The following is a 24,390-nucleotide window of genomic DNA, read 5'->3' as shown; positions in this document are numbered from 1 at the left end:
TAATGGTGCATTGAGGCAAAACTGACATTCAATCTCTCTACTTTATAATTCTCTCTACTAGCTTTTGTTTGTAATGCAGTGAAGTTTCTATAATTATTCAGAACTTGTATCCTTTTGACAGATTCATCAATAAAAATGTACAAGACCCCAAAATCATTTAAAATTAACATTTAGTGACACTTACAGGTAAGGCTTTAATTGGTAGAAAGATATTTTGCATGCAAAGTGCATACTATCTGTCACCTTTAATTTACTGCCATGACAAGTTCCATGCTGACATTTCTGTAAAGGTAGAGTCATTATTTATTCACCTCAGGCCAAGAACATGACATGCCTGTTAATTTCCAGCCTATTGTAGGTTTAATGTGATTATCCTTAGAACAGCTTTTGGCATCAACTCTAGTGGCCAAAATACAAATGTTTACCTATGAATCATGAGCATACTCAAGACCTTCAGGAGTTAGTATATCGAGAATACTGATAGGTCAAAAAATGTAGTTTGACCTGATTTTCAAAAGAAGAAAATTAGACAAGATGTTATTGAAGTTCTCAAATTTTCTAAACCATCAATGGCAAATGGGTGGTACATTTAAGCAGAAAACAAATTGAACAATTATAGTACTTGTTAATAGGTACTAATTTTAAACTAAAGACATAACTATCTCCTATGATTTAAGGCTCAGTTTTCAAATGATAACACATATTTAGCAGAGTAGGAGATTTCTTGAGCTGGTATTTTGTGGATGGCTTTAAAGTAGCTACAACATGATCTTGATTAGACTTTTAGTTTTGTTCACTTAAAAATATTAGTTATAGAAGTAGAGAGCCAGAGAGGTGACTGGGTGGCAGTGGGTGGCAGAAGACATTGTCAGAGGGCCCTGAATGTTCACAAACCCACCCATCCTGGGACCCACAACAAGGACAGCAGCTGAAAGGGCTCCAGTCACATGGGAAGTAACTGGTAAAGGGGTGAGAACCAGGCAAGACCCCAGAAGTCAGCCAGCCATGGCATTGTCCCCTCTTCAACCCCTTCCCCACACATGGTTGCCCCACCCTGGCAAATACCCAAAGCTTTGCCCCATATGACTCAACAAGTACACTAAAATGGAATCAAAGCAAGTCTACCTAGAACACAGACACAGGGAGGCTGCCAAAATCAGGAGACAAAGAAATATGGCCCAAATGAAGGAACAGAACAGACCCCCAGAAAAAGAATTAAGCGATGTGAAGATAGCTAATCTATCAGCAGAGTTCAAAATACTGGTGGTAAGGATGCTCAAAGACCTCATTGAACATGGCAAAATCATAAGGGAAAAAATGAAGGCTCTACTAGAGGAAATAAAGGAAAATCTACAGGAAATCAACAGTGAAGGGAAAGAAGCCATGATTGCAATCAATGATTTGGAACATAAGGGAGAAATCAATATGCAAATGGAACAAAATGAAGAAACAAGAATTCAAAAATATGAGGAAAGTTTAAGAAGACTCTGGGACATCTCCAAAAGAGTCACCATCTGAATCATAGGGATGCCAGGAGGAGAAGAAGAGCAAAAAATAGGAAACTTATTTGAAAAAAATAATGAAAGAAAACTTCCCTAATTTGGCAAAGGAAATAGACATACAAGTCCAGGAAGCTCAGAGAGTCCCAAACAAGTTGCACCCAAAAAGGTCCATAACAAGAGACATCATAATTAAAATGTCAAAGATTAAAGATAAAGAGAAAATTTTAAAAGCAGCAAGAGAAAGGCAGAGAGTTACCTACAAAGGATTTCTTATAAAACTATCAGCTGATTTCTCAAAAGAAACTTTGCAGGCAGGAAGGAACTGTCAAGAAGTATTCAAAGTGATGAAAAGCAAAGACTTACAACCAAGATTACTCCATCCAACAAAGCTACTATTTAGAATTAAAGGACAGATAAAGTACTTCCCACACAAGGTAAAGCTAAAGGAGTCTATCATCAGGAAGCCATATTATATGAAATGGTAAAGGTGCTTATTTAGGAAAAAGAAGATCAAAACTATAAACATTAAAAAAACAAACAATTATCAACAACTGAATCTAAAAAACAAATATTAAGCAAAAGACTAGAACAAGAATAGAATCATAGATATGGATATCATTTGGGGGGTTATCAGCTAAGAAGGGGAAGGGGGAGAATGGGAAAGAGGTACAAAGATTTAGAAGCATAATTGGGTAGATACAGAATAGACAGGGGGGTCTGGCTGGTGTAGCTCAGTGGGCTGAGCTCAGGCTGTGAACCAAAGGGTCACTGGTTCGGGTCACTGGTTCATTTCACAGTCAGCACACATGCCTGAGTTGTAGGCCAGGTGCCTAATGGGGGCCACTTGAGAGGCAACCACACATTGATGTTTCTCTCCTCTTTCTCCCTCCCTGCACTCTAAATAATAAATAAATAAATAAATAGATAAATAAATCTTAAAAAAAGAGAGACACTGGAGAGCTGATACTCACTTTTCACCTTAAAAAAGGAGCATAATCTGGAATATATCATCTTTTAAAAAAAAGAATAGACAGGGGGATGTTAAGAACAGTACAGGCAAAGGAGAAGTCAAAGAATTTACATGCATAACCCATGGACATGAACTAAGGGAGGAGATTTCTGGAGGGAAGGTGGGAACCAAGTGCAAGGGGGCAAGGGAGGAAAAATTGGGACTATTGTAGTAGCATAATAAATATACTTAAAAATAAAAGTATATATGTTAGGTAAAATTTTTTCCCTAAAATCATCAAAGCATTAAAAAATAAGTGAGATAAAGTAACTTTATATGTAATACACATATATATAATCCAAGTATTTTGTGTATTACATATATACATCACATAAATATTTATATGTAAGGCTTTATATAGTACCTATGTTTTTGATAATTAAAATATTTTCAAGCATTAACTTATATTTCTTATTAGTTTAATATTGGGTTCCTATGTTTTACTTTTTTTTCAATACAGTTGATGTTCAATATTATTTTATATTAGTTTCAGGTGTACAGTGTACTGTTTAGATATTTATATAATTTAAAAAGTGATCCCCTGATAAGTCCAGTATCCACCTGGCACCATACATAGTTATTTCAATATTATTGACTATATTTACTATGCTGTACTTTGCCTCCCCATGATTATTTTGTAACTACCAGTTTGTACTTCTTAATCCCTTCACCTTTTCCCCCCAGCCCTCCAACTTTCCTCCTATCTGGCAACTATGAGTTTGTGCTCTGTATCTATGTATTTGTTTCTGTTTTATTTGTTTATTTTATTCTTTAGATTCCACATTTAAGTGAAATCATATGGCATTTTTCTTTCTTTCTGGCTTATCTCTCCCCTCATAATACTCTAGATCTGACTTACAATTTTTCTAATCATATCAAAGACATTATTTCAGGCGAGTATTCATAGATATGATTCTATTTAAATATTGTGTTGAATATTTAAAGTGTACAAGTATAATAGAGAACGATGGTTTACATAAAATACTTATTACATATAAAGATGATGATGATATCCTGTCAACAGGACATGTATCTTTTCTATTGGTGGTGTTTTGCATCAGTGACTAGAAATTTTCTTCAGTGACTGGGAATTTTATGTGACAGGCTCTTTGATTCAGACCCACAGCAAGCCTCTCTAGAATGGTGATATTTTCATGGTGGTTCCTGATCACTGAAAAATGACTCTGGGATGGGGGAGAATTTTCAACAGCTGAAAGAAATAACTACCATAGCTTTTGATTATGCAAAAATACTTATTAGAATATATTTTTAATATCTTTTTCAGGTATACTCAAAATGAATTTATGATTAATATTGCATGTGGTTTTCCTTTATAATTTGCTCTGCACCCCACTCTGGGTATAACATAGTTACTAAATATTTTAATGAGAGCCTTTTCTAAAGTTTGGCATATCTTACATATCAATGTTAATATTCACCTGTATAAAATGCTATTTAAACTATAAGAATGACAAATGGGAGAAGAGAAGCAGCCAGAGTCTGGCAGAGCCATAACCAATAAGATGGCATAAATGCAAGAAGAAGTCTTGCAAGAAAACCTTGATTGCTTCTTTGTCAGAAAATGGAATTAGATGAAATTCAGTAAGTATAGATTATTTTTAGGATGACTTTTTCTTGTAGTGTCTCAAATATTTAATTTAATTCGAAATGACTTTGAAATGAGTTCTGCTTTGATGTCTGAACATTGTCAGAAGGATAACCAGACAATGGTTGTGCATTTGGGGCAAGTGGTCTTATTACTGATACTAGTGGTTACCATCTGGAGGTATATGCTCAAAGATCAGATAAAAATCACAGCATGTTGGAATCCAGAATTTGAAATCACATATATTTAAAAGCCATGTAACTTAGTAATAGTGTTATCACTACCTACCATTTTAAAAGTGTACTCATAGTCATTATTGCAATCTGATGTAATAGTTTACCTCTTTCTTAATCTCCCCACTCACAAGATAATCTCCATGGAAACAGAGACTTTACATGACCTATTCATTTCTGTAGATCCAACAACATGTGCAGACATGGAGCACCTGGTAGACATTAATAAAAGATTAATGTAGGAATGAATGAAGTACATTTTTATTATTTATGCTTTTCTGTACTTTAAAATTTTACATATTTAGTGAATATTTCTTTTATAAAGGGAAGCCATAACAATTATGAAACTCTCCTATTTGTATTTGGTCTCATATCATTTGTGCGTATGGTCTGATCCTGGAAGCTAAAGGGCTCAGGAAGCCACCTAGTCTCTGGTGTCAATGCAGTTAGCAGTGTTTGGAGTAATTTTATTTTCATTTTTAATGTTTATACATTAATTAAGGATGTTAAAAGAGATTAAAAGAAGGGTAGGTAAATGAGTTTTTAATTTTGTATTTAATTTTTCTTCTACCCTGTATAAAGAAAATTTTTAAGAGTTCACAAATAGACACGCATTTTTAAAAATCAAATTTGATGATTATTATGATTCTCAATCCAATATTGATAATTACTAGAAAATATGTGTAGGGAAGTTGAGGTGTATATAACTTTATAATTCAGTCAGACACCTATTTTCAGATAGATGTATGCATTGTCATAAGAACAAAAACAGGTTTAACTATGCATATATGTAAGATCATATCTTATCACAGGGCTGGAGCTGAGACCTGTATTTAGTAAACTTAGTAATCCTTTTGTGGCCAGTCCCAAGTCAGATTTAATCTTATCTCACCCATTAGCATTCCACCAGACTGCTTATCAAGAGGCAGAGAAATATGGAGTTGATAATAAAGAATGTATAGGTATCTAAGGAACCAATTTGTAATTTGAAATTATATTAGTTAAACACAGAGATTCTGGGCCAGATTACCTGAGTTGAAATTCCAGCTTCAACATATGAAAGCAATTTGATCTTCCTGTGCTTTAGTTTCCTCACCTTTCAATGACTAGAAAACTACACCATATATCATTATAGTGTGGAAAAATGTGTCAATATTTGTGAAGAGGGGAAAGCAGTGTCTGTCATAGAGTCACAAGGCTATTAGCATTGTATCAATCAGTGCAGCTTGCTTTTGACTTTTTCCTTGCAGAAACCATTATTGTACTTTTTTTTCAGCCCAAGCTTCATATTCATACCAGGGCTATTTCTTTTCTTTCTTTTTGTTCAATAGGGTCTTAAAGATTTTATTTAATTTATTTATGTTAGAGAGAGAGGAAGGAAGGGAGATAGAGAGGGAAAGAAACATCAATCAGTTGCCTCTTGCACAACCCCAACCGGGGACCTGGCCAGCAACCCAAGCATGTGCCCTGACCAGGAATTGAACCAGCGACACTTCAGTTTGCAGGATGATACCCAACCACTGAGCCACACCAGACAGGGAAGGGCTATTTCAAGTAGTCAAAAACAATATGTTAAGGCTTGAATTGTGGCCTCCAAAAAGATATGCTTAAGTCCTAATATTTGGTACTTGTGAATATTTGAAAATACGGTCTTTTGCAGATATACAAGTTAAGATGATATCATACAGGAGTACAGTGGACTTTTAATTCAGTATGACTAGTTTCCTTATTAGAAGAGAAGAGACAGAGACAGACACAAACAGGGAGAAAATGGTCATATAATGAAGGAGCCATTATATAATGGTCATATAATGATTGAAGTGTTGCAGCAGCAAGCCAAGGAATGTGAGCATTGCTGGCAAACCACCAGAAACTGGGAAGAGGCAAGGGAGAATTCTCTCCTATAGGTTGCAGAGGGAATTTGGGCCTGCTGATAACTTGATATGGGACTTCTAGCCTCCTGTTCCAGACAATAAATTTCTGTTGTTTTATGTCACCCAGTTTGTGGTACTTTGTTATAGCAATCCTAGCAAACTAATACACAAGACATAACATTGTCTAAATAACCCAGAAGAGAACATCTTACTCTTGGCAGCCCTTGAAAGAAGTGTGCCCTATCTTTAGATGTATGCAGGTATCCTGACCTAGGTGGCTCTGTTGGTTGGGTGTCATCCAACAAAGCAAAAGGTCACCAGTTTGATTCCCAGTCAGGGCACATGACTGGGTTGTGGGTTCTGTCCCTAGTTGGGGCATGCAAGAGAGGAGACTGAATGACATTTCTCTCTCACAGTGATGTCTCTCTTTTTCCCTCTCTTCCCCTATTTCTAAAAATAAATAAACAAAATCTTCAAAAAAAAGATGTGTGAGGGTGATAGCTATGGGTCGTTGGGAGAGGTTCCACATGACCTACAAGCATTTTATCTGGATCACCTCTAGGAGATGTTTAGGTTCTCCTATTTTGATTTTTTTCTGGTTTTGTATCAACTCTTCAGTCTTCATTTCTGGTGCATAGCTCATAGTCAGACGTGTGGTCTCCGCTTTTAACTGAGTTCTTTGCTTTACTTTGAAGACCTCAGTTGAGCCTTGAGTGTGTCCTGTTTAAGCTTTGATATTGACTTCTCTCTCCCTGTTGTATGACCTCTTTTCAACCAGCACCCTCTCCCCTGAATGCACCTTATCCTGGCCACACTCTCCCTAGTGCATGACCCATGTGTTTCCAAAATCCTTGCTGGTACATAATTTCATCCCATATGCAACTTTGATCTTCCAACTTTGTCTTTATTGGCACAGAAATTTCAGAGGAATTTCTGTCTAATTGTGGGCAGCATAAATTATAAAAAACATTTAAGTTTCAAATGTTTGGTGGACTAATGTCTTTTATAACTTCTTTAAATTTTATCTTATTGTACATGTGGAAGATATTAAACTTATCAAGTATTCATCACCTCACTCAATTTATAACACTAAGAACTTAAGAAATATTTACTTTTTTCTACTTGCAACACTTTAAGTTTCATCTTTCATGAAATGGTACAAAATTAATTCTACATACAATTATGTATGTAGAAGCACTGCTACCTATAGAATATTTGGGGATAAGAGACTATATGTTCTTTTCTTCCCCTTCTTAGTTGAAGAACTGACATTGCAGCTTGTTGCTTAAAATTTGCTATACTTAAATGTGATTTTTATGAAAAATATATACATATATTCATATATACACACACAGGGTGAGTCAAAAGGAGGTTTATAGTTGTTCATATGAAAAATAATATAATAATTAATACATAATATCACAAGATTTCAACCATTTTTAAAATCTGATGGCACACATAAACTAATTACTAAAATTTTGAGGCACATCAAAAAGTATATTATAATTTTTGCTAATCTGACAAGAAATAGCTATAATTTTGATTCATCCACACCAGATGCCTATTGCCATGTTGGTTGTTGTCATTTTTTCATTTAACAGTATGAGGGAAAAGATATCAGTGCCCCTGACTAAATAGTCAGATATTGTATATTTTAAAAAATTATTGCATCATAGCAATTGAAAATCCCTGAGCTCTTAATTTCAAATACTTACAACTATAAACCTACTCTTTCCCCACCCTGTATATAAGAATAAATATAAATGTAAAAGAACACACAATATACAAAGTGTCATTCCATATTTCTTTGTAAACCTCATGATTATTTTTTAGCATATTTTTTCAATTACAGTTTACTATTAATATTGTTCTGTATTGGTTTCAGGTGTACTGCATAATGTTTGGACAACCATATACCTTCCAAACCCCCCCCCCCCAATATTTCCAATATCCATCTGGCACTGTAGATTGTTATTACAATAATATTAAATACACTCCCTATATTGTATTTTACATCCCCATGACTAGTTTGTAACCACCAAACTATACTTCTTAATGCCTTCACCTCTTTCACTGAGTCCCCCAACCCCCTCATAATTTTAGAGGATGAATAATATTCCATCAAATCTCTTTTGCATTTTTTATTGAATTGTCAGTTGCTGATTATTTCATTCTAAAACTCACTTGTGGTTGAAGCTAAAAAATAATAATACTCAAAAATGTTGTTGAACTTATAGGCCAAGGCAACTGTGGTAAAATATGTCTCTTATTTATATTTATATAAAATATTTCTTATTTTATATTTATTTCCTTGCAAATAAAATAGATTGGGAAGTAAAATATTATATCTGAAAAGAGATCCTGCCCATCTTTTGGATGGACCATCAGAAAATCAGGAAAGTCTCTAAAATGGGAATGAAGAAGACTGGGCACTAAGAAATCAAACTCTACCATCACCAAAGTAGATAATCTTATCCAACTTTAAGAAATGAACTGGTTTTCCCTAACTGTCCTTGTCAGGAAGCTTAAAGTATATATACTTTTTGAGAACATATAGGTGCAGTTTTCTGTATAGAACCACCATGGTTGATTGACCTATCAATCTTACTGAAAAGTGAACACTTTCTTCCAGACCTTAAAGCAATTTCTATGAACCTGACCCTAGGAAATAAGGTCTGGTTTAAATTGCACCATTTGATGCTTCCATGGGCAACTAATGGAACAATTAAATCTGCCTACTACAAAAAACAGTAAAACTGAGGAATTAAAATTGAACTTGGAGTGCAATAAGGTGCTAGTAAGCCTACCATATTTTTAATCTTATCAAGGGGAAAAAACCAGAACATATTTCCAAAGTGGTATTTTTTTTAAATAAAAGAAAATGAAAATCTAATATCACTCTGCAAAATAATGCTAAATATAGGCAGCTGTCACAGTCACTGTCTGCACCTCATGTGGAGCTTTGTTAGTAATAAAACTGTCAGTTGAACCACTAGTATCTGAGCGTTTGTGCTGCACCATCGTCATTAAGGAGTCGTATCTTTTCAGGTCAAGTCTGGAAAATTCTGATTACTGATCCCTGTGCTGGAGTAGTTTCAGGGATATAAACCTAACTCACTTTGGAAAAATTACACTTTCATTTTATTAAAAAATACTTTTTGTGGAGAGCAGGACCAATAAAATGGAATTGGTCTGGTCAAGATAGCATAAAGTATATAAAACAAAACAGAGTCACTCATGTCAACCAAGATGGCTGCCAGTCAGCCATGACACTTTGGTTCAAGAAGGAAACCACCTAAGTCACACCAGGCATCCTTCTAAATGCCTGGCAGGGCAGCATAACCAAAATATCTGCACACAGACTGTCTACAGAGAGGGCACACCTACTGACATAGCACTGGTGGCTCGTGCCCTGAGCCATGGAATTTCCCAGCTCAATCATGTGCCAAGAATTTGGCTACCATATTTTTCCATGTATAATGCACACTTTTTTGCCCAAATTTTTTAGAGAAAAATAAGGATGCACATAACACATGGGTAGTACCTGACGTACCTTTATCTATCATTGTGTATTGTAATTTGTTACATAAAATTTCTTGTATCATAATATGTTCAAAAATAAATGATAAAACACCTTTATAAAAAAGCAAGTATCTAAATATAAATAAACAATTGATTAAAAAATTAAAATGTAAAGTTTAATAAAATTAAAAGCCTGAAAGTTTGTGCAAAAACGTGAGTGCGCATTGTAAATGGCAAAATGCAGTATTTGAGGTGGACTTCAGAGCCTCCAGTGAGACAAAAATTATCCTGCCATAAGCTCCACACTATGGTGGACCACACACCACTGGAGGCTGTGCCTGACTGAGCTCTGGAACACTCACACTGTCAGAGGTACCACTCCCGTTGAACCAAGACTCCTGCTTGTCCTACCTGCAATTCAGCTTCAGCCTTGGACAGAGTTAGTGGAGATCTTCCTTGCAAGATGCTGACAGCTCACTGCCTGCCATGCTGTCTCCGGGGCCTGGACTGAGACTCAGGGACTCAGGTTAGTTAATACCTCATTGAGTGTTTGTTAACTGCATGTGATATTATAGAGAATAGGATATTAATGTAATGTTGGTGTTCTGTCTGTGATGTATGTGAACGTACATTTAATAAAAGCTGAGGTTGAGCAGCAGTTCCCATGGTTCTTGCCACTGCCAGTATAAACTCAGCTGGGTGACCTGCTTCCCCAAACCCGAGGTGTGTCTTGAGTTACAGGAAAGACTATAACTTGACCCTCCTCACAGGGAAGTCTACAGGTGTCGTATTGAGGGTGCTCTTGATGTTTTTCCTTTAAGATTTCTCCTAATTGAATACACTATTGTAACATGATTGATGTTAATGGCAAGAAACATTTCTTTTTTAATGTGAGATTTGTTTTAAATACATATAGACAATGTCCAGTTTTGTAAGACTCTGTTTTTTTTAAAGATTTTATTTATTTATTTTTAGAGAGGGAAGGAAAGGAAAAAGGGAGAGAGAGAGAAACATCAATGTGCGGTTGCTGGGGGTCATGGCCTGTAACCCAGGCATGTACCCTGACTGGGAATTGAACCTGTGACACTAAGACTCTATTTTAAGTCCCTTTTGAAATCTGGAAGTCAAGCTTTAAGTTTAGGGCCTAGTTTGCTGGTAGCAGTATGTGACTCACTCTGGCTTTCAGGCATGTCACAGGCAGTGGCTCCTTCTCACTCAGGCAGCTCCCACCCCTGTACAATGAGCTCCTGGTCCAGCTGCAACTTCTCCCCAGGCAACCTCTGATGTTCCTCTGGTTCTTCATTCAGTAGGTTTCCCTTACTGGCTGCTCACATTCTTTCCAACTGCAGGAGCCAAAACAGCTTCCATCAGCTGGGCCACACTGTTCCCTGGCAACATCTGGAACTTGCAGAGAACAATGGAGCTTTCTCAGTGCTCAGGAGGGCCTGTAGGTTTGATTCTTCTGAACCATCTTCATCCTCACCTGTCATTTTTGCTGACCAAAGCTGTTCTGATTCATTCTCATAGGACGTTGCCTGTCAGAAGTACTTTGGGAGTGAGGCATTGGGGACTGAGGTTTTCTTGCATCATGAGGAGAATGATGGTGCACTAAAAAAAAGGGAGGGAAGTCCATATATTTGACTTTTTTAGCTTATACAGCTCCCTGGTTCCTCATTTCCTAAATGAGAGGGCAGGGCTCAAGGGAACCCAACTCTTGCTTTTCTCTCACATCTGTCTCTGGACCTTTCTAAAGTCCCTGGCCATATGCTCTCAGCCCATCCTGGAGGCCACCACAAAGGCTCCCTCCTCCAGCTGAGTTGTTTCCAGTTTGCAGCTATTACAAACAGAGCAGTTGTTAATCTTCTTATGTCTTTTGGTGGACCTGCCCCTCCTATCTTATGGGTCTCTATCTAGGATTGGATTGGAACTGAAGTCTGCAGGAATTTTGGGCTCAGTTAGGTTTTCTATAGGGCAGAGGGAGGGTCAGTGTTGGTGTAGAGCTGGATGAGCCAGCTGCTCCTGAACTCCCGGCAGCACTAGCCCCATCTGTTCAGTCAGTGTCTGAGGAAGATACCCTGAGAAGGCAGGGGCTTCCTTCAGAGTAGCAGCAGGCCCTTCTCAGGGCAACAACCCAGTCTACCCCTCAGCCAGGCTGGGCCAAGTCTCATGTGAACCAGAAATGCCTCAATGAGAGAAGGAGTGGCCCAGAGGTTCTCTTGTCTGAAAAAATGTGGTAAATAGAAACAGAGAGGAAAATCATGGGATCCAGCAACAAGCAGGGAGCAGGACTGTTTATATGACCCATAAGAAGAAAACATGATTGTGGATACCAGGATTCCCAAAGATTTTGGTGGGACACCTGAGACCAGGAATGCCATCCTCATGTGGTCTTGCTTTGGGTGGTTATGATGATGATAGAGTCAGGAGGATGCACCCCCCGCACCCTGCCCCTCCACAAGGGCCACGACCTTCAGCTGAAGAGACCAAAAGCAAGAAATGACCTTCCAATGAGTTTGTGAAAACTATGAAATACTAACACTTATTTAAAGAAAGCAACAAGATGTTGAGTGTAAATGTGGCCTTTGAAGTCAGACTGTCTTCCTGGGTTCCCTACCTACCAACAATCGTGCCTAGTTCCTAAGCCTCAGCCTCCTCTTCTATAAAACATGATTTGCTATAGTGACCATCTGGTAGGATGGAGTAGGAGAGTAAAACAACTACAGGTGACTTCTTGAAACAGTACCTGGCACATACTAATCATTCCATAAAATGCTCATGCATGTTTTTGAAATGAAGGAAGAGAGAGAAACATTTCTTCATGGTATTGATAATGCAATAAAAAAAATGTACATGCTTCAGAAAAGTTTGCTTACATGATCTCAGCAACACATTCCGTAGCCAGAATAGCTTGAAGTTATGATGTTAGGGCCAAAATAACATGATTTTAGAGTCTATGGATTCTGATAGCATTTTTAAGAAACTGCACTGCAGTGCACATGGTTAAACATAGAGGATTTAACTCTTTCCAAATCTTAAATAATTCTTTTCATATGTCAGAGAAAGAAACCTGTGAAATATTTAAAATCATATTTAAAAGACATGTCCAAGCACTCCAATAGAATATGAAGAAATACTTTCTATAACTCAAGGCATCAGACAGGATTAGAAACCGATTTGTTTCTGGGGCTAAGGGTGGGGGAAATAGAGAGGTTGGTAAAAGGGCACAAACTTTCAGTTGAAAAAGGTCTGAGGTGACAATAGTTGACAACACTATGGTATGATTGAATTTTGCTAAGACAGTGAACTTAAATGTTCTTACCAAAAAAAAAAAAAAAGATATGTGAAGTGTTGCATGTGTTATTAACTACACAAGGAATCCTTAGACAGTGTATACATGTAGCAAATTACCACTTACATACACTTTAAATCTTAAAATTTTATATGTCAGTTACCCATCAATAAAGTTCAAAAAAATTAGCCATGTGTTTTCATCTCACAGGTTAAATATAATATTCAGCCTTTCTCCTTTTGTGTGTGACAGGCAGAAAAAAAATCTTGACTCAGACTTGATAACACTGAAAGAAAGTTCCACCATTTCTGGCCCACATTTGATTCAAATACCCAGAACTGATTGGCAAAGCTTGCTACCTTTTCAAACAATCTAGGATGTGAATAAAGATTTTGTAGTTTAACAGAAATAAATGGTAAGAGAAGATACAGAACCTGAGGAATGGTCAGACCACCTCCATAGAGTTTCCATACAACCATCTCCATACAACCTCATCAGGGAAGATTACCCTTGGAAAAAGGTCCTAGTTTGTCTTTTTTTTGCACTGCCCCCTATGGGCTCATGCTGGAAGGTTAATTCCTCCTGTGGCTCTAGGAAGACCTAATAGGTTGCCATATTGTTGTTCTTGGGAGGCAGGGCACTCCTTAAAGCAAACGTTGAGCAAAGGCAGTTGGATTTGGCTGAGACCCTTGTATCAGTGAAGGCTGGCCCTGGGAAGTGAGTTTGAACAGCAGTAGAGGAACAGCTTCTCTAAAGCATGATAGAAATGGTCAGTGTTTCCAAGACAAAAGCATAGGATCTTAGCAAAAGCAAAAGCAGAGGAATTCAGGAATCGGGCAAGTAGAGAGGCTCTGAGGACCCCATCTTGAGGGCTCTAGGCCCTGCAGATAGGCTGGGGCAGCTGCTATGTAGAGGAATACAAGTTGACCAAAACACATCATTGGGTTTGAAGGTACTCGCAGTACACTGAGGGAGATATACATGTAAATGAATAATTATGTCACAAAGTGACGAGGAGGCTAGTTGTTTCACCCAGAATTTTTAATGTCTCCCTCTTTCTTTCTTTCTGCTCCTCTTCCTCCCTCCCTCCCTCTTTCTCTTCTTTCTCTCCCTCTTTCTCTTCTTTCTCTCTCTCTTTCTCTCTCTCTCTCTTTCTTTCTTTCTTTCTATCTTTCTTTTTTCTTTCTTTCTCTCTCTCTCTCTTCTCTCTGTTTCTTGCTCTCTCCCTTTTTCTTTCTCTCTCTCTCTTTCTTTCTTTCTTCCTTTCTTTATTTTCTTTTCTTTCTTTCCTCTCTTTCTTTTCCTTCCTTCCTCCCTTTTTACTAAATTTATTAGTGTGACATTAATTAGCAAAATTATACAAGTTTCAGTGGTACAATTCTATAATACATCATCTGTATATTGCATTGTGTTCAAGACCCCAAGTCAACTCTCCTTCCATGATCATTTACCACTGCTGTACTCTCTTCTACCTACCCCACCCCCATTTTCCTCTGGTAATCACCATACTGTTGTCTGGATATATGAGGGTTTTTTTTTTTTTTTTACTTAATTCCTTTACCCTTTTCACTCAGCCCTATAGCTTCCTTACCCATGCTGTCTCAAAGGGTAACACTTTCTTCTTTTGACAGCCGAGTAGTGTTTCATTGTGTAAAGGTACCACAGCTTTTTTCCCCCATCACTCATCTACTGATGAATACTTGGGCTGCTTCCAAATCTTGACTGTTCTAAGTAACACTGCAATAAACATAGGGGTGCATATGCACATATTCTTTTGAATTAGTGTTTTGAATTTCTTCAGATATATTCCCAGAAGAGGAGTTGCTGGGTCATAAGGCACTTCCAATTTTAATTTTTTGAGGTAATTCTATACTGCTTTTCACAGTGACTGCATCAGTCTGCATTCCTACCAATAGTGCATGAAAGTTCTGTTTTCTCTACCTTCTTGCCAACAGTTGTTTGTTGATTTATTGACAATAGCCATTCAGACAGGTGTGAGGTGATATTTCATTTTGGTTTTAATTTTCATTTCTCTGATGATTAGTGACACTGAACATCTTGTCATCTATTGGCCATTTGTATGTCCTCTTTGAAGAAGTGTCTATTTAGGTCCTTTGCCAATTTTTTTTATTGGGTTGCTTGCTTTTTTTTGATGTTGAGTTTTATAAGTACTTTATAAATTTTGCATATTATCCTTTTATCAGATATATTATTGGCAAATATGTTCTCCCATTCATTGGAGTGTCTTTATTTTGCTGATGGTTTCCTTTGCTGTAAAAAACTTTTTTAGTTTGATGTAGTCCCATTTGTTTATTTTTTCTTTTGTTTTCCTTGCCTCAGGAGATATATCAGAAAATATATTGGGACAAGAAATGTCGAAGATTTTAGTACCTATGTTCTTTTCTAAGATTTTTATGGTTTTGAGTCTTACACTTAGAGCTTTAATTTATTTTGAGTTTATTCTTGTATATGGTGTATGAAGGTGACCTGGTTTCATTTTTTTTGCATGTATCTGTCCAATATTTCTGCACTATTTATTTAAAAAACTATCTTTACCCCATTATATGTTTTTGCCTCCTTTACCAAATATTAATTGACAAAAAGATGTGGGTCTATTTCTGGGCTCTGTATTTTGTTTCAATGATCTATGTCTATTTATCAAATGTAACATGCTGTTTTGATTACTCTAGCCTTATAGTATAGTTTGATATTGGGTACTGTGATTCTTCTGACTTCGTTCTTCCTCAAGACTGTTGTGGCTATTTTTGGTCTTTGGTTGTTCCATATAAATATTTGGGGTATTTGTTCTGTGAAATACACTATTGGGATCTTCATAGGATTGGGTTGAATCTATAGATTGTTTTGGGTAGTTTGGGTATTTTAATGATGTTAATTCTTCCTATGTATGAGCAAGGTATATGTTCCCACTTATTTGTGTCTTTTTTGATTTCTTTCTTCATTTTCTTATATTTTTCAGAGTACAGGTCTTTTACATCTTTGGTTAAATTTATTTGTAGATACTTTATTTTTGAAGCAATTTTAAATGGGATTGTTTTCTTAGTTTGACAGTTCCATATTGGTATATAAAATGCAACTAATTTCTGGATATTTATTATATTTTACATCCTGCTACTTTACTGAATTCCTTCATCATTTCTAGTAGTTTTTTGGTGGAACCTCAGGGTTCTCTGTATACAGTATCATGTAATCTACAAATAATGATGATTTTACTTCTAATTTCCAATTTCGATGCTTTTTATTTCTTCTTCTTGTCTGATTGCTGTGGTTAGGACATCCTAGGACATCCAGTACTGTGTCTGCTTCCAGTGGTGAAAGCATACATACCTGTCTTGTTCCTACTCTTAAGGGAAATGCTTGTAGTTTTTGCCCATTGAGTATGATGTTGGCTGTGGGTTTTTCGTATATGGCCTTTATTATGTTGAGGTCTGCTTCCTGTATTTCTACTTTGCTGAGAGGGTTTTTTTTTTTATCATAAATTGGTGCTGGATTTTATTGGATACTTTTTCTACATTAATTGATATAGTCATGTGTGTTTTTTTATATTTCATTTGTTTTCATGGTATACCACATTTATTGATTTGTGGATGTTTTACCAAATTGCATCCCTAGAAAAAAATTCCACTTGATCATGATTTATGATCTTTTAATGTATTGCTGGATCTAATTTGCTAATAATTTGTTCAGAATTTTAACATCTATGTTCATCATGGATATTGGCCTATAATTTTTTTTGATGTAGTGTCTTCATTTAGTTTTGTTGGCCTCATAAAAACATCTTGGGAGTTTTTCTTCCTCTTGAATTCTTTAGAGTAGTTTGAGAACGACAGGTGTTAGTTCTTCTTTGAATTTTTTGTAAAATTCTTCTGTAAAGCCATCTGGTCCAGGAATTTTGTTTGTTGGGAGATTTTTTCCTTACTCCTTCAGTTTCACTAGTTGGCATTTTATCTGCACAGATTCTATGATTCTTTCTGATTCAGTTTTGAAAGATTTTATGTTTCTAGGAATTTTTCCATTTTGTCCAGATTCTCCAATTTGTTAGCTTATAGTTGTTTTAAATATTTTCCTACAATCCTTTCTATTCTTGTGGTATCAGTTGTTACTTCTCCACTTTCATTATTTGAGTACTCTCTCTTTTTAATGATGAATTAGGTTAAACATTTATCAATCTTGTGTATCTCTTCAAAAAAACAGCTCTTGTTTTCACTGACTTTTGTTTGTTTGTTTTTTTGGACTCTGTTTAGTTTATTTCTGCTCTGATCTTTATTATTTCCTTTCATACACTTACTAATGACTTTTTTGTTGTTATTTATTCTAGTTCCTTTAAGTGTAAAGTTTAAATATTTATTTGATATTTTTATTATTTCTTAAGGTAGGCATGTAGCTACAAATTTACATCTTTGGGCTACTTTTGCTGTGCCTCATAGATTTTGAGTTGTTATGTTTTCATTTTCATTTGTTTCAAGGTATCTTTTGATTTCTTCCTTGGTCTCATGGGTAACCCATTCATTGTTTAGTAACATGCTATCTTGCTTCCATGTATTTGTGTGTTTTACGGGTTTTTTTCTTGAGATTTATTTCTAGCTTTATAACATTATGGTCTAAGAAGATGGTTGATATGATTTAAATCTTCTTAAATTTATTGAGCTCTGCTTTATGCTCTAACATGTGGTCTATCCTAGGAAATATTTCAAATACCCTTGAAAAGAATGCATATTCTGTTGCTTTGGGGTGATATGCTTTAAAAATATCAATGAAATCCATCTGATCTAGTGTGTCACTTAAGGCCAGCATTTCCTTTTTATCTGTCTTAAAGATCTATCCTTTGAAGTGAATAGGGTGTTAAAATCCATACTATAAATGTATTACTATTAATCTCTCACTTTATGACATCAATATTTGCTTTACTAATTTAGTTGGTCCTATGTTGAGTACATAAATTTTTACAAGGGTTATATTGGATTGATCCCTTTATCATTATGTAATGTCCTTCTTTTCTTTTACTATAGCCTTTATTTTAAAGTCTATCTTGTGTTATATAAGTATTGCTACCCCAGCTTTATTTCCTTTTCATTTGTGTGAAATATCTTTTTCTATTCCTTTACTGTTATTCTGTATCTTTTGTTCTGAGGTGGCTGTCTTGTAGACAAAATAAATATGAGTTTTGTTTTCTTATATATTCAATACTCTATGTATCTTGATTGGAACATTTAGGCCATTTATATTTGAAGTGATTATTGAGCCCTGGCCAGGTGGGTCAGTGTGGTTCTGTACACCAAAAAGTTGCAGTCACGGCAAATACCTAGGTTGCAAGTTTAATCACCATTTAGGAAGTGTATGAGAAGCAACCAATCAATGTTTCTCACTCTCTCTTTCTAAAATCAATAAAAAACATGTTCTCAGGTGAGGATTATAAATAATAATATATAAAAATAAAGTAGTTATTGATAGGTATATATTTGTTGGCATGTTATTTTTTATTTATTAAATTATTGGGGTGACATTTGTTAATAAGGTCATGTAGATTTCAAGTGTACATTACTGTGATACATGATCTGTATTTTGCGTTGTGTACTCACCACCCATAGTCAAACCTTCTTTAATCATCATATATTTGGCTGCCTTTACCTTCTTCCACCCCTTACCTTTTTCCCTCTAGTAACCACCATACTGTTGCCTGTCTGTGTTTCTGAATGTCAGTTTTATATTCCACATATGAATGAAATCATTTGGTTCTTATCTTTTTTCACTGAAATTTCATAGCATAATATTCTCAAAGCCCATCTATGCTGTCACAAATAGTAGTATTTCATCTTTTTGTGGTCAGTTGTATTTGACAGCATATGACATAGAGAGATTTGATTAAGATAACTCAGATTACTGGGGTATGGAGGGGCTGTAGGAGGAGTTTGCCAAGAAAATTCTGGGCAGTCCAGGACAGGAATGGCTGAGAAGTTGACTGCCTCCAGAGCCAATGGAAATAAAAAGAGGACTGACTCTCTCCAGCTTAGAGAGCTCTCTGGGTCCTGATATGGCTCTCTTTCAGGCTCTGGCTCTGGCTCTGGCTCTGGCTCTCAGGCTCACTCTCAGGCTCTTCTTCCTCAAGGATGCCTGGGTGATTGTGCTGCAGCTGCCTGCATTTCCCAGAAGCTGGTATTTTGTATGAGAAGGAACTTCAGGCGCAGTGTAGGATTAGACTGGTTTGACAGAGGGTGACAGGTTTATTATTTGGGTGTTCTAGAGGGAACAGGCTCTGAGGCCATTCTTCCAAAATTATGTAGTTTTTGTATATTATGTTGTTTTTAGTTTTTAAACTAACTCTATAGAAACAAGATAACTAAAAATGAACAGGGAAAAAGTTAGGAGAATTCAGGTGTTAGAGTTTAGCCTTAACTGATAGGCTTAAGTGATTAAAGCTATGACTTGATAGGCTTAAAAACTCTTTTCCTTTATCACCAAACCTTTGCCCCCTGGAATTTTTGCCTAGATGGCAGCAGAACTCATGTTGCTGCTCTGTAACATATATGTACCATATTTTCTTTATGAAGTCTTCTATCAAAGGATACCTTAGTGGTCTCCATGTCTTGGCTACTGGGAAAAATGCTCCAGTGAACATAGGGGTTCATATATCTTTGTGAATAAATGTTTTCAAGTTTTTTGTGTAGATACCCAGAAGAGAGATTGTTGGGTCATATGATAATTCTGTTTTCAGTTTCCTAAGGAACCACCATATTGTTTTCCATAGTGACTATACCAGTTTACACTCCCACCAACAGTGGCTAAAAGTTCCTTTTCCTCCAAAGTCTCAACACTTTTTATCACATTGGCTGGGTAGTTTGGTTTGTTAGAGCATTGTCCAATATGCCATTTCATTCTTTTATCTACAGGGTCTGGCAGAAATAATGCCTACTTGAGTGTGGTTGGTAGGGAAGTAAAATAGGTGTAACAATTTATGGTTTTAATTTTAATATTTCACCTAAAATGTCATATGGTGTGCTTGAGTATGATATTGTTATGTTACAGAATTGTATGCTTATGCTTTTGTAATAAAAAGGGATTTTATTTGTCCAGGACCCTGTATGTTCCTCTCTGCCTCCACCTCTTTTGCCTCCTCCTCCTCCTTCTAGAAAACTCCTTCACATATAGTTTGGTGGTAACAAACTCCTTCAACATTTTCTTGCCTTGAAAGATCCTTATTTCTCTTTCAAGTTTACATGATAGGCTTGCTGGGTAAAGTAGACTTGGTAACAGGTCCTTGTTTTTTTTTTTCACTTTGAATATTTCATACCAATCCCTTCTGGCCTGAAATGTTTCTGTTGAGGAATCAGATGACTGTGTTATGGGAGCTCCCTTATAGGTAACTAACTGTTTTTCTCTTGTTGTTTTTAAAATACTCTCTTTGTCTTTAATCTCTGGCATCTAATTATGATATTTCTTGTTGTGCACCTCAGAAAACATATATTTGAGAGATAGAAAACTTCAGATAAAACATGGATTTTAATTAAAGCACTTTATATTGAGAGGAATGCAGTATGACAGTTTAAAATACTAGCCTTAACATGACCTTAAAAGGGAAATAGATTATAAGCCCTAATTTCTTATCCAAGTTCTTTGATGATGAAAAGAATACTTGTGGAGGGCAGCAACTAGAAAATGCAAGTCTTGTGACTATTAATTGTATTAAAAGGATATATGATTACTCAAAAATAAGCTATTTTTCAGTTTAAAAAATGTTATCTTTACTTCATCAATTATATTATACTTAAATAAGATAATAAAGCAAATCTTACAAAGTCTTATTTTCAATGACTAGATTTGGTAAAAATGAACGATAGGAAGAAAATTTACACACTGAAATCTTATTCTGCTTTTCTTTAGCCTTAATAAAAATTATTGATTAACTTAACATATATTTGTTCATCATCTACTGTGAGCAAATTGCTCACCTGAGTGCTAAGATGCTGCTTCTTTCTATAACCCTATCAAAGTAGTTCATACCTCACAACCTTAAGAGTTTCCTTTAAAGTTTTATCATAAAATATTGCATACATGTGCCATATATAGACAGAAGAGTAAAAAAATCTCAATGTGCACAAAACAAAACTCAGTGAATGAGAACCCATGACCAATCTTACTTCAACTGTACAGCCTCTCATTTCTCCAGGCTCCAGGTTATTTTGACGCAAATCCTACTTTTGGTATACTTTTACACATAAGGAATTCAGTAATTATCTGTAAAATTCTGTGTTAAAAAGGTTTCTTTTACATCTTTTTATTTATTTATTTATTTTTTTTACAAAGCCACTTCACTACTATTACACCTAAATTTGGGGGGCAATCTGTTAATTTCATCAAATATCCTGTCAGTATTCAAATTTCCAATATCCTTTAAATGCTCAAAGTCAAAGTTAAATGAGTTTGAATGTGATGCAAGTAAGGCCACACATTTCTGCTCTTTGGTATGGCTCTTAAATTTCTTTAAATCTACAGGTATACTTTCATCATGTTTTTGCTCCTTTCAGATTATTTGTTGAGGAAACCAAGGTATTTGTTTTGTAGAGTATTGCACTGTATAGATTTTGCTAATTGCATCACATGTGCATTTAAAAATGTTTGTCCTCTGTAGTTTGATTTAGAAAATTGATAAGACACAGATACAAGCATCTCGACAAGACTACTTTATAACCGGTGGGTGAATTCTTCTAGCTGCAAGCACAAAATATCTGGTTGCCTTACTTTGGGGTTAACAGACTTCCATGCTCAATGCCTGGATCCACTAAGTTATCAGAAGTTGGGAAACATTCTAATACTAGCAACCCTTTTTCATTTATTATGTGGAGTTCTTCTATAGAAAGAAACATTTTTATTTAGTGTTGTATTTTACAGCAGTAATATTTATATAGAAAATAAGAACATTTTTTCCTTTAAATTATCTATGTTTAAAATAACATGCAACTTATTGCTTCCAGTCAAGATGGTGGCACAGGTAAACATGGCTCATCTCCTCGAACAACCACATCAAAATTATAACTAAACTATAGAATAACAATCATTCAGAATGGTCAGAAGCCAAGTTGAATGGAAGTCCTATAACTACAAAATTAAAGAAGAAACTACATCATGACTGGTAGGAGGGACAGAGATGCAGACTCAGTTGGTCCCACACCCACATGTGGCAGATAAAAATCAGGAGGGATATATCAGGAGTGAGGGGTACTAGCTGCACACAGGGCACCACAGCTCAGAGTTACAGTGCAAGGAAGAGAAGGTGTCATAACTCCTGAATGTAAAAACCTGTGAGTATTGAGGTTCTGGGAGACAGAATTTGCTGGACTACCTAGCAGTTTCTCTTTAAGGGCCTATGCACAGATGTACTTGGACTTATTCCTTCTGACCTCCAGCATGGGGGCAGCAGATTGAAATACATCAGAGATATACAGAGAGGAACTGAATTATTTGACATCAGGGCAAGAGCTAAGGGGCAGCTTTCTTCCAGACAAAAGTCCTGGTAGAAGCCACTGTTCCTTTTCTGAGCTCTCCCCTAGAGCCAGAGAGCTGGCAGGAGGGCACCATATATGAGAGTCCGTCAACCTAGCTCTTATATTTTGACCCACTGTGGTAATTCCCTGAGTCCCTGGCCCTGAACGTTCAGACCAACCCAAGTTGTTTCCAGTGGCTTTTCCATACAAATGGCTTGTTTGGGCCCATGCTTCAGATTTTCCTAAATTATCTCCAATAACCAACCTCTGGCTTCAGCAAGCCCTGGACCTCTCACTAAGTTGCCCCAGGACTGGTGCTAACAGCAGCTAGTCTTGGCTCATAGCTTGGCCTTGTCTAGGCACCTCCAAGCCCAGCACAAGTAGCAGCCATCTGCAGATCACTTTGTAGCTTATACTGTGTGGTCTCAGACAGAATACAGGTGGTGGCTGACCTTGGATGTGCCAACAGCAATCAAGGGTCAACTACAACAGGAGGGTGTACACAGCCCACACAGTGGATGCATCTCAAATACCCAGCTTTGGTAATAGGAGAGGCTATGCTACTGGACCCTATAAGACAGCTACTACATTAGGCCCCTCTACCAAGCCTGAAAGGTGTAACAGCTCTGCATAATAAATTTAATTTAAAAATATTCATTGAATAAATTTAAAAGGTATATAAAATAAATAATTTAATTTTTATTACATATTTTAAAAAATATTTCATTAAATATTTATTAAATAAATATTTTAAATTAAATTAAATTAAGTTATATAAAATAAACATTAACATTTAAAAGTTAAAATAAAATAAACATTAACATTAAAAGTTAACATAAAATAAACATTTTATATAACTTTTAAATTAAATTTATTGGGTGAACATTGGTTAATATGATCATATAGGTTTATAGAGTTGTGCTGTTTAATAAGTTATCTACTAACCACAAATGGATTTGGGGCCCTTGAAATGTGACTAATCTGAATTGACATGTACTGTAAGTACAAAATATGCAATAGACTTCAACAACATAATGTGAAAAATGAATGTAAAATATCTTGCTAATAATTTTTATGTTGATTATATATTGAAATAATTTTTGGATATATTGTTAATAAAATATTAAAATTAATTTCACCTTTTAATATGGCTAATACAAAATTTAAAATTAAATCTTTGGCTTGCACTGTATTTCTGTTGGGCAACATTACTATAAATGCTGAATCTGTTGATACTGTAGTTATATGTTACCTTTGTCTTATCATTTGCAAGCTAGTAGATAATCAGAGACACACAGAGGGTCTTTATAATCTGATATCTTTCTGCATGCTATAAAGCATAAAAAGAGTAGGTAAGACACTACTCTTAACTTTGCAGGTGTCTATAAATTCAAAGTGAAATGGAATGCTAAGAAAATTACAACATTCACCATATTTGAATTTTTCAAAAGCCTATTACATAGAAAGATACCTATAAAGTAAACTCTAAAACTCTGTGTCTATGTGATATGACCATTTGATTGTGAAAGTAAGAAGAGTATATGCATGTTGAAGAGACTATTACTGTAGTTATTTTGTAACAAACTGCTAATGAGAGGAAAGAGAACAATAGACAGATCTTATAAACCTTTAAAAACAAAGCATAAACATTACAGATTTACTATGGGTAGCTAGAATATATAGATACTATATTATTCCTCATTATAAATAATCTATTAACATCATTTTAGTAGTTCCCTCTCTTTGTGTATATAATAAAAATGAGATCAAGCAGTTTCATATTTAGCGTTAACATTTTTCTGGACCAATAAAAGTTCTTCTAAGCAGAGGTTTTGAAAGTTTTTGTTTTAATATCATT

This window comes from Phyllostomus hastatus, unplaced genomic scaffold (assembly GCF_019186645.2).
Source record: "Phyllostomus hastatus isolate PE091 unplaced genomic scaffold, TTU_PhHast_1.1 phas_contig_62, whole genome shotgun sequence".
Taxonomy (NCBI): Eukaryota; Metazoa; Chordata; class Mammalia; order Chiroptera; family Phyllostomidae; genus Phyllostomus; species Phyllostomus hastatus.
Note: the sequence above shows the minus strand (reverse complement) of the source record.